This window comes from Aegilops tauschii, chromosome 4 (genome assembly GCF_002575655.3).
Source record: "Aegilops tauschii subsp. strangulata cultivar AL8/78 chromosome 4, Aet v6.0, whole genome shotgun sequence".
Lineage (NCBI taxonomy): Eukaryota > Viridiplantae > Streptophyta > Magnoliopsida > Poales > Poaceae > Aegilops > Aegilops tauschii.
In genome coordinates, this window is record NC_053038.3 from 492315938 (window position 1) to 492328129 (window position 12192).

Genomic DNA, 12192 nt, shown 5'->3' on the forward strand with positions numbered 1-12192 from the left:
ATGGCCGAGGCTTCGCTCGGCTCTACCGGCGTCGTCGCTCGCGCTCGCAGGTGAGTGAGCGACCCCGTTCACATAGCTTTTAACATTACTCCACCGAATTCTATCAACACGTTATTTGGGACGTGGCTTGATGGGATCCATTACGATACAGCGAGACACATTTGTGTAGGAGTGTGTGCTTTATTATGGGTAGTCTGGATTGCAGAAATGATTTGGTCTTTAACAGAACAACAAATATTCACTTTTTGCAGGTTATCTTCAGAACCACTGCGTTGATCCGTATGTGGTCGCTACTCACTCCGACGGAGACCAGGGAGCATTTGGTTACTGGGTCTACCCGATGAGAAATGATACCACGGGATATTTTCAACCGGTTTGGATGGCGGTCATGTAATAGGATAGGCATGTAGTGCTCTTATCTTCTTATGCCAGCCGGTTGTGGCTCTTCCTTTTTACTGTTTAGCTCTTGCTGAGTTTTTTTTGTTCGTTGTTCGAGACTTGGAGACTTATGTTAGATATTTTGCTTATTAATAATATTGGCCGTATGCATCATTCAGATGCAGAGGCTGGGGCATATCCCCCTTCTTGAAAAAAATGGCTCTCAGCCGTCTCAAAGTGAGTTCCTCTGGACAAGCGTATTTTCATCCTTGGTTTCCACTGCAACGCTGTTACTGATCCTAGTGTGCATGCCGTGCTCCGGGGCATTGTCCTTGATTTCCCGCAGATGAAGCAATGGAAGAAGTGGGAGTAGAGACCACCTCGCTCAAGTATCAGTTCGCCAATGGTCAGGAACTCAGGATCTATCTACCACTACGTTTTCCTTCTGAAACTAGCTGATGCATTTGTAAACGCACGCACTCGCCACGCATGATCATCAGATGAACTGAACTGATACGTTGAAATGACTGAATCCTCGCAGATCCTTCACGGTGCCGGTTCACGCACCAGACCACGTTCGTGAGGCGGCACTTAGGACTCTCCAGCACCCCTGGTGTCAGATGGATCGTGAGTTTCTTCCTTCCTCTACGCTCATCACTTTTCTTGTCTTTTGACTTATCTGTGGTGTTTGATGTGGATCAGGTGGCTTTCTTCAGGCAGTTCTTCACGTCGGTGACCAAGGTGGACTACCTGACGCTGCGCCAGGGCTTCATCAATGCACATTTGTCGCACAACAGCAGGTTCGACTTCCACAAGTACATCAAGAGGTCCATGCAGGACGACTTCAAGGTTGTCGTCGGCATCAGGTAGGTTCACTTCCTGTCTCTACACTAATATATAGTCCAATACACACGCACCCATAGATAGGTAGATAAATAGACTACATAATTGCCGTTAGATTCCGTATGATCATGACACATTTGTCATTTTGTCGCAGCCTCAAGCTCTGGTTCGTGGCGGTCCTTACCCTCTTCCTTGATATCAACGGTAGACGTCGCATCGCCCTCCTCACCTTCACCCTTTCTTTTCCCGGGATCAATTAATATCAGCAATAATGCACAATGAACCAAATTACAACTATAGAACTATAACACATTCGAACCCGAATGAACAAAATGTTGAATAAATCTTTATGAATTTGTCATGTGACCACCGTCATCTTCTCGTAGGGATCGGCACGCTCCTTTGGATCTCTTTCGCCCCACTCGTCGTAAGTGCATCCAAATTTCTTTTCTCCATCTCGGCTGTAATGTAACTTTCCAAACATATTCCAGAATACATGCGGTTGTCTTCTTTGTCTCAACAGATCCTCTTGTGGGTTGGAACCAAGCTAGAGATGGTGATCATGGAGATGGCACTGGAGATCCAGGACCGGACAAGCGTCGTCAAGGGTACTCCCGTCGTCGAGCCGAGCAACAAGTACTTCTAGTTCAACCGGCCTGACTGGGTCCTCTTCCTCATACACCTGACACTCTTCCAGAATGCGTTTCAGATGGCACATTTCGTGTGGACAGTGGTACGTACAAATACTTGTCACTTCAGTTATGGATGTAACGCACCTGACACTCTTGTCGCTGATGAACTGGATGTAAGACAAATTAAGAGCTGATGTTTCATCGCAGGCCACGCCTGGCTTGAAGCGATGCTACCATGAGAAAATGGGAGTGAGCATCGCCAAGGTGGTCCTGGGGGTAGCTGTGCAGATCATGTGCAGCTACATCACCTTCCCCCTCTACGCGCTCGTCACACAGATGGGCTCACACATGAAGAGAACCATCTTCAACGAGCAGACAGCCAGGGCGCTGTCCAACTGGCGAAAGATAGCAAAGGAGAAGAAGAAGGCCCGAGACGCGGATATGCTGAGGGCGCAGATGAGTCTAGGCTCGTCGCCGGTGCACCTGCTCCACAAGGCCAAGCTGCGGTCCGACGATCCCCGGAGCGGACCGAGGGCGGAGAAGGAGGGCGGGGACATACAGTATCTCGTTGTGGCGCATCCGATGCACAGGGTACATCCTTGTGACGGGTGGAGATCAGCCTCGTTGCCGACCCTCCATACTGACATCCCCAGTGCAAAATTTTGCTTCAGCACGCAACGTTAATCAACCAGACAAGCTCCTCCATTGATCTAGTCCAGTTTATAGCATAACTAGGAGCCGATGATTCATGCAACGAAACTTTTAAAACTATCAGAGGGGGTTTTGCTCAAGATTGCTACTCCCTCTGTTTCAAAATAAGTGTCGTGGTTTTAGTTTAAATTTAATCACAGTACTTATTTTGAAACGAAGGGCGTACTTGAGATCCTTTAATAAATGGATGTGTCCATCAAATGATGTGGAGGCCGGAGTTTTCCTCCTTTTCCAAAAGAAATTTAGATAGGTTTTTGATGGTCATCACCTTAAGGTCGCCTTTAGAAGAAACTTTGACAATTAGCTCATGGAGCAATGGTTTCAACTTGTTGAAATAGCTGATAGTGTAACTTACTCTTGTGATAGTGACAACTGCATAGCAAAGCACAATATTCTAGCAGCTCTTTGCATCATGTCATTAACTTTAGAGGACTTCAGCCCATATAAACACATTTATTCCTGTTGTTTGGACCTTGGAGCCTAGTTGTTCCCCCAAACCTTTTGACTGTGTTTTTTTTTCTCTGAGGAGGAATCTATCACTCATATTATGTTTGACTCTGTAGTGGCTAAAGTTGCCTGCTTATGATAAGTGAACATTTTGGGGTGAACTTAGGTTGACTACCATTCAATTGCTAGATTCTGTGTTTCCAATAAGAAGAAACTATGATCTTAGTATTGTTTGTGGTGCAACACTTTGGTGTTTGTTGAAATTTAGAATTCCATGATATTCAATAACACCAGTTGGGTACCTTTGAAGCAGGTGCTAGGGAATATAATGAGAACTGTCAAAAATTGGATGATTTTGTCTTCGTAACAGGTGAGAAGGAGCCTAGAATAATTGTGACTGACATTCTTTATCATTGTGAATGACGTTCTTCAATAATAATTACTCTTTGGGAATCCTGTGCCGGGAGCCTTTTGTCACTCTCTTGTGGATAACCTTCTTTGCCCGTCCTTGAATATGCCAACGGCAATGCAACACATCATTGGATGATAATTTGTAGCATCAAACACCATGTTCGAGTAAGGAATTACAGAATTTATGGATTTATGGTCCACTATAGAGAGGGTGGAGATGGCGATAGGGATGGTGGTGATGTCGGTGAAGACAATGGAGATGATGGCAGTAATGATGGTTCCCCCGAAGGCACTCCGGTGCCACCGAAAGATACGGTGAGAGAGGCCCCCTCCTTCTCCTTGTTTGGCCTTATCCTGAGGTTGGAGAAGGTTTCCCACTCTGATCCTTAGTGTTCATGGTCCCCGGAGGTTGAGAGTCCCTTCCAACATAGGACCTCGCCTCGGGTAGTATTTTTTGGCATGCTGAAATCTGAATCCCCTCTCTGTTTCATCAACCACGGGATTTCATAACTCAAACAAATTTGAAAAATAGTGGTGTGGCGAAACTTCCGAAGCAATTTTGCTGCCAAAGGGAGTAATCGGGAGGCGTGTGATGACCCAAAAGTATAGGGGATCACAACAGTTTTAGAGGGAAGTATTTCAACCCAAATTTATTGATTCAGCAGAAGGGGAGCCAATAAATATTTATATGCTTTAGAATTTGAGTTGTCAATTCAATCACACCTTGATAGATAACTTGTTTGGCACCATTTATTAGTAGCAAAGTGATTTGATAACAATAGTAGTGAAATAGTAATATTAACAGTAGTACTAACGGTATTGCACCTAAGTAACTGATTGCAGCAGCAGTAATTGTAAAGAGACCAACAATAGTAGAAAAGTGTAGGCATGGAAGTAGATAATGGGTTTTGGTCAGATGAGAGCACTTATGCAAAAGTCATAACATAGAGTGATAGAAAACTAGCTCAATTCATCAATCATATTAGGCATGTATTCAATATGTAGTTGTACGTGTTTGCGGTAAGAACTTGAACAACATCTTTTATCCTAGCCTTCTGTTTCATCGGGATCCGAACGGAAATTAAGGGTAATTAATGTTCTCCTTTTATAGAGAACCAGATCAAAGCATTAACAATCAATGAATGTACTCCTCAAGGTAAAGTCACCCCATTGATATCCTAATTATTGTCACCTTGGTTCCCGGATTCAGAACATTAACATACGCATACAACTTGCAGGTATGATCTAAAACACATATATTCATGAAAACATATCGGGCTCAGATATAAAACCATGACACTCGGGCCCTAGTGTCAAGAATTAAGAATAGTAAAGTCATATCAATATCAATCTCAAAACATAGTGGATATTAGGAATCACACCCTAACAAATCTGACATCGATTACATAAGAATTACATCCAATTCTCATATACCTCCGTGTCCCTACAGATGAATTACTCACACATGGGTGGAAACATCATAAGATTGTTGTTGGAGAAGGGTTGGTGATGACGATGGTGACGAATCCCCTCTCTAGAGCCCAAAACAGACACTAGGTCGGATCTCTAGAGGAAGAACAGAGATGGCGGCGGCTCTGTATCGTAAAATATGTCAGCGATTTTCTGTGATTTTTATGTGAAATATGTGATTTATAGATGAAAGAATCATCGTAAGGCGGTGTCCGATGGGTCCACGCGGCCAGGGGCATGTGGCTCTGGCGCCCCCTCCCCCTCTAGCACATCTTCGGTCCTCCGGTCTTCTTATTTTCTAGAAAATTCATCAAAAATCCCATGCAATTTTTGAAGGAAATATGCCCTAGAGGCAATAATAAAGTTATTATTTATTTCCTTATATCATGATAAATGTTTATTATTCATGCTAGAATTGTATTAACCGGAAACATAATACATGTGTGAATACATAGACAAACAGAGTGTCACTAGTATGCCTCTACTTGACTAGCTCGTTTATCAAAGATGGTTAAGTTTCCTAAACCATAGACATGAGTTGTCATTTGATAAACAGGATCACATTATTAGGAGAATGATGTGATTGACTTGACCCATTCTGTTAGCTTAGCACTTGATCGTTTTAGTTTACTGCTATTGCTTTCTTCATGACTTATACATGTTCCTATGACTATGAGATTATGCAACTCCCGATTACCGGAGGAACACTTTGTGTGCTACCAAACGTCACAACGTAACTGGGTGATTATAAAGGTGCTCTACAGGTGTCTCCGATGGTACTTGTTGAGTTGGCATAGATCGAGACTAGGATTTGTCACTCCGATTGTCGGAGAGGTATCTCTGGGCCCTCTCCGTAATGCACATCACTATAAGCCTTGCAAGCAATGCAACTAATGAGTTAGTTGCGGGATGATGTATTACAAAACGAGTAAAGAGACTTGCCGGTAACGAGATTGAGCTAGGTATGAGGATACCGACGATCGAATCTCGGGAAAGTAACATACCGATGACAAAGGGAACAACGTATGTTGTTATGCGGTTTGACCGATAAAGATCTTCGTAGAATATGTAGGAACCAATATGAGCATCCAGGTTCCGCTATTGGTTATTGACCGGAGACGAGTCTCGGTCATGTCTACATAGTTCTCGAACCCGTAGGGTCCGCACGCTTAACGTTCGATGACGATCGGTATTATGAGTTTATGTGATTTGATGTACCAAAGGTAGTTCGGAGTCTCATATGTGATCACGGACATGACGAGGAGTCTCTAAATGTTCAAGACATAAAGATTGATATATTGGACGGCCATATTCGGATATCGGAAGTGTTCCGGGTGGTTTCGGAGAAAACCGGAGTGCCGGAGGGGTTACTGGAACCCCCCGGGGAAGTATTGGGCCTTAGTGGGCCTGAGGGGAGAGAGCGGGCAGCAACCCAGGAGGTGGCGCGCCCCCTCCCATGAGGAGTCCGAATTGGACTAGGGGAGGGGGCGCGGCCCCTCTTTCCCTCTCCCTCTCCCTCTCTTTCCTTCCCCCTTCCCTCTTCCTAGTTGGACTAGGAAAGGGGAGTCCTACTCCTACTAGGAGGAGGACTCCCCCCTCCTTGGCGCGCCCCAAGGGCCGGCCGGCCTCCCCCCTTGCTCCTTTATATATGGGGGCAGGGGGGCACCCTAGAACACACAAGTTGATTGTTCCAAGCCGTGTGCGGTGCCCCCCTCCACCATAATCCACCTCGGACATATCGTAGTGGTGCTTAGGCGAAGCCCTGCGTCGGTAGCAACATCATCACCGTCATCACACCATCGTGCTGACGAAACTCTCCTGCAAAGCTCTGCTGATCGGAGTTCGTGGGACGTCATCGAGCTGAACGTGTGCTGAACTCGGAGGTGCCGTGCGTTCGGTACTTGGATCGATCAGATCATGAAGACGTACGACTACATCAACCGCTTTGTCATAACGCTTCCGCTTATGATCTACGAGGGTACGTGGACAACACTCTCCCCTCTCGTTGCTATGCATCACCATGATCTTGCATGTGCGTAGGATTTTTTTTGAAATTGCTACATTCCCCAACAGTGGTATCAGAGCCAGGTTTATGCGTAGATGTTATATGCACGAGTAGAACACAAGTGAGTTGTGGGTGATACTAGTCATACTGCTTACCAGCATGTCATACTTTGATTCTGCGGTATTGTTGGATGAAGCGGCCCGGACCGACATTACGCGTACGCTTACGCGAGACTGGTTCTACCGACATGCTTCGCACACAGGTGGCTGGCGGGTGTCAGTTTCTCTAACTTTAGTTGAATCGAGTGTGGCTACGCCCGGTCCTTGTGAAGGTTAAAACAACACTAACTTGACAAAATATCGTTGTGGTTTTGATGCGTAGGTAAGAATGGTTCTTGCTCAGCCCGTAGCAGCCACGTAAAACTTGCAACAACAAAGTAGAGGACGTCTAACTTGTTTTTGCAGGGCATGCTATGATGTGATATGGTCAAGACATGATGCTAAATTTTATTGTATGAGATGATCATGTTTTGTAACCAAGTTATCGGCAACTGGCAGGAGCCATATGGTTGTCGCTTTATTGTATGAAATACAATCGCCATGTAATTGCTTTACTTTATCACTAAGCGGTAGTGATAGTCGTAGAAGCAATAGTTGGCAAGACGACAATGATGCTCCAATGGAGATCAAGGTGTCGCGCCGGTGACAATGGTGATCATGACGGTGCTTTGGAGATGGAGATCAAAGGCACAAGATGATGATGGCCATATCATATCACTTATATTTATTGCATGTGATGTTTATCTTTTATGCATCTTATTCTGCTTTGATTGACGGTAGCATTATAAGATGATCTGTCACTAAATTTCAAGGTACAAGTGTTCTCCCTGAGTATGCACCGTTGCAAAAGTTCGTCGTGCCGAGACACCACATGATGATCGGGTGTGATAAGCTCTACGTTCATATACAATGGGTGCAAGCCAGTTTTGCACACGCAGAAATACTCGGGTTAAACTTGATGAGCCTAGCATATGCAGATATGGCCTCGGAACACTGAGACCGAAAGGTCGAGCGTGAATCATATAGTAGATATGATCAACATAATGATGTTCACCATTGAAAACTACTCCATCTCACGTGATGATCGGACATGGTTTAGTTGATATGGATCACGTGATCACTTAGATGATTAGAGGGATGTCTATCTAAGTGGGAGTTCTTAAGTAATTTGATTAATTGAAGTTTAATTTATTATGAACTTAGTACCTGATAGTATTTTGCATGTCTATGTTGTTGTAGATAGATGGCCCGAGTTGTTGTTCCGTTGAATTTTAATGCGTTCCTTGAGAAAGCAAAGTTGAAAGATGATGGTAGCAATTACCCGGACTGGGTCCGTAACTTGAGGATTATCCTCATTGCTGCACAGAAGAATTACGTCCTGGAAGCACCGCTGGGTGCCAAACCTGCTGCAGGAGCAACGCCAGATGTTATGAACGTCTGGCTGACCAAAGCTGATGAGTACTCGATAGTTTAGTGTGCCATGCTTTACGGCTTAGAACCGGGACTTCAACGACGTTTTGAATGTCATGGAGCATATGAGATGTTCCAGCAGTTGAAGTTAATATTTCAAGCAAATGCCCGGATTGAGAGATATGAAGTCTCCAATAAGTTCTACAGCTGCAAGATGGAGGAGAATAGTTCTGTCAGTGAGCATATACTCAAAATGTCTGGGTATAACAATCACTTGATTCAACTGGGAGTTAATCTTTCGGATGATAGTGTCATTGACAGAATTCTTCAATCACTGCCACCAAGCCACAAAAGCTTCGTGATGAACTATAACATGCAAGGGATGGATAAGACAATTCCCGAGCTCTTCGCCATGCTAAAGGCTGCGGAGGTAGAAATCAAGAAGGAGCATCAAGTGTTGATGGTCAACAAGACCACCAGTTTCAAGAAAAAGGGTAAAGGGAAGAAGAAGGGGAACTTCAAGAAGAACGGCAAACAAGTTGCAGCTCAGGAGAAGAAACCCAAGTCTGGACCTAAGCCTGAGATTGAGTGCTTCTACTGCAAAGGGACTGGCCACTGGAAGCGGAACTGCCCCAAGTATTTGGCGGATAAGAAGGATGGCAAGATGAACGAAGGTATATGTGATATACATGTTATTGATGTGTACCTTACTAAAGCTCGCAATAGCACCTGGGTATTTGATACTAGTTCTGTTGCTAATATTTGCAACTCGAAACAGGGACTATGGATTAAGTGAAGATTGGCTAAGGACGAGGTGATGATGCGCGTGGGAAATGGTTCCAAAGTCGATGTGATCGCCGTCGGCACGCTACCTCTACATCTACCTTCGGGATTAGTTTTAGACCTGAATAATTGTTATTTGGTGCCAGCGCTGAGCATGAACATTATATCTGGATCTTGTTTGATGCGAGACGGTTATTCATTTAAACATCAGAATAATGGTTGTTCTATTTATATGAGTAATATCTTTTATGGTCATGCACCCTTGAAGAGTGGTCTATTTTTGATGAATCTTGATAGTAGTAATACACATATTCATAATGTTGAAGCCAAAAGATGCAGAGTTGATAATGATAGTGCAACTTATTTATGGCACTGCCGTTTAGGTCATATTGGTGTAAAGCGCATGAAGAAACTCCATTCTGATGGACTTTTGGAATCACTTGATTATGAATCACTTGGTACTTGCGAACCATGCCTCATGGGCAAGATGACTAAAACGCCGTTCTCCGGAACAATGGAGCGAGCAACAGATTTGTTGGAAATCATACATACTGATGTATGTGGTCCGATGAATGTTGAGGCTCACGGTGGGTATCGTTATTTTCTCACCTTCACAGATGATTTTAGCAGATATGGGTATATCTACTTGATGAAACATAAGTCTGAAACATTTCAAAAGTTCAAAGAATTTCAGAGTGAAGTGGAAAATCATCGTAACAAGAAAATAAAGTTTCTACGATCTGATCGTGGAGGAGAATATTTGTGTTACGAGTTTGGTCTTCATTTGAAACAATACGGAATAGTTTCGCAACTCACGCCACCTGGAGCACCACAGCGTAATGGTGTGTCCGAACGTCGTAATCGTACTTTACTAGATATGGTGCGATCTATGATGTCTCTTACTGATTTACCGCTATCGTTTTGGGGTTATGCTTTAGAGACGGTTGCATTCACATTAAATAGGGCACCATCTAAAACCGTTGAGACGACGCCTTATGAACTATGGTTTCGCAAGAAACCAAAGTTGTCGTTTCTTGGGGCTGCGATGCTTATGTGAAAAAGCTTCAACCTGATAAGCTCGAACCCAAATAGGAGAAATGTGTCTTCATAGGATACCCAAAGGAGACAGTTGGGTACACCTTCTATCACAGATCCGAAGGCAAGACATTCGTTGCTAAGAATGGATCCTTTCTAGAGAAGGAGTTTCTCTCGAAAGAAGTGAGTGGGAAGAAAGTAGAACTTGATGAGGTATCTGTACCTGCTCCCTTATTGGATAGTAGTTCATCACAGAAATCTGTTCCTTTGACTCCTACACCAATTAGTGAGGAAGCTAATGATGATGATCATGTAACTTCAGATCAAATTACTACTGAACCTCGTAGGTCAACCAGAGTAAGATCCGCACCAGAGTGGTACGGTAATCCTGTTCTAGAGGTCATGTTACTACGCCATGACGAACCTACGAACTATGAGGAAGTGATGATGAGCCTAGATTCCGCAAAATGGCTTGAGGCCATGAAATCTGAGATGGGATACATGTATGAGAACATAGTGTGGACTTTGGTTGACTTGCCCGATGATCGGCAAGCCATCGAGAATAAATGGATCTTCAAGAAGAAGACTGACACCGACGGTAATGTTACTGTCTACAAAGCTCGACTTGTTGCGAAAGGTTTTCGATAAGTTCAAGGAGTTGACTACGATGAGACTTTCTCACCCGTAGCGATGCTTAAGTCCGTCCGAATCATGTTAGCAATTGCCGCATTTTATGATTATGAAATTTGGCAAATGGATGTAAAGACTGCATTCCTGAATGGATTTCTGGAAAAAGAGTTGTATATGATACAACCTGAAGGTTTTACCGATCCAAATGGTGCTAACAAAGTGTGCAAGCTCCAGCGATCCATCTATGGACTAGTGCAAGCATCTCGGAGTTGGAATAAACGTTTTGATAGTGTGATCAAAGCATATGGTTTTATACAGACTTTTGGTGAAGCCTGTATTTACAAGAAAGTGAGTGGGAGCTCTGTAGCATTTCTAATATTATATGTGGATGACATATTGTTGATTGGAAATGATATAGAATTTCTGGATAACATAAAAGGATACTTGAATAAGAGTTTTTCAATGAAAGACCTCGGTGAAGCTGCTTATATATTGGGCATCAAAATCTATAGAGATAGATCAAGAAGCCTAATTGGACTTTCACAAAGCACATACCTTGATAAAGTTTTGAAGAAGTTCAAAATGGATCAAGCAAAGAAAGGGTTCTTGCCTGTGTTACAAGGTGTGAAGTTGAGTCAGACTCAATGCCCGACCACTGCAGAAGATAGAGAGAAAATGAAAGATGTTCCCTATGCTTCAGCCATAGGCTCTATCATGTATGCAATGATGTGTACCAGACCTGATGTGTGCCTTGCTGTTAGTTTAGCAGGGAGGTACCAAAGCAATCCAGGAGTGGATCACTGGACAGCGGTCAAGAACATCCTGAAATACCTGAAAAGGACTAAGGATATGTTTCTCGTTTATGGAGGTGACAAAGAGCTCGTCGTAAATGGTTACGTCGATGCAAGCTTTAACACTGATCCGTATGATTCTAAGTCACAAACCGTATACGTATTTATATTGAACGGTGGAGCTGTCAGTTGGTGCAGTTCTAAGCAAAGAGTCATGGCGGCATCTACGTGTGAAGCGGAGTACATAGCTGCTTCAGAAGCAGCAAATGAAGGAGTCTGGATGAAGGAGTTCATATCCGATCTAGGTGTCATACCTAGTGCATCGGGTCCAATGAAAATCTTTTGTGACAATACTGGTGCAATTGCCTTGGCAAAGGAATCCAGATTTCACAAGAGAACCAAGCACATCAAGAGACGCTTCAATTCCATCCGCGATCAAGTCCAGGTGGGAGATATAGAGATTTGCAAGATACATACGGATCTGAATGTTGGAGACCCGTTGACTAAGCCTCTCTCACGAGCAAAACATGATCAGCACCAAGGCTCCATGGGTGTAAGAATCATTACTGTGTAATCTAGATTATTGA

At 43.8% G+C, this 12192-nt stretch overlaps 1 pseudogene; it reads left to right on the forward strand.

The window, feature by feature from the left end:
* Positions 1-2537, forward strand: LOC109783809 (MLO protein homolog 1-like; annotated as a pseudogene).
* The last annotated feature ends 9655 nt before the right edge of the window (positions 2538-12192 follow it).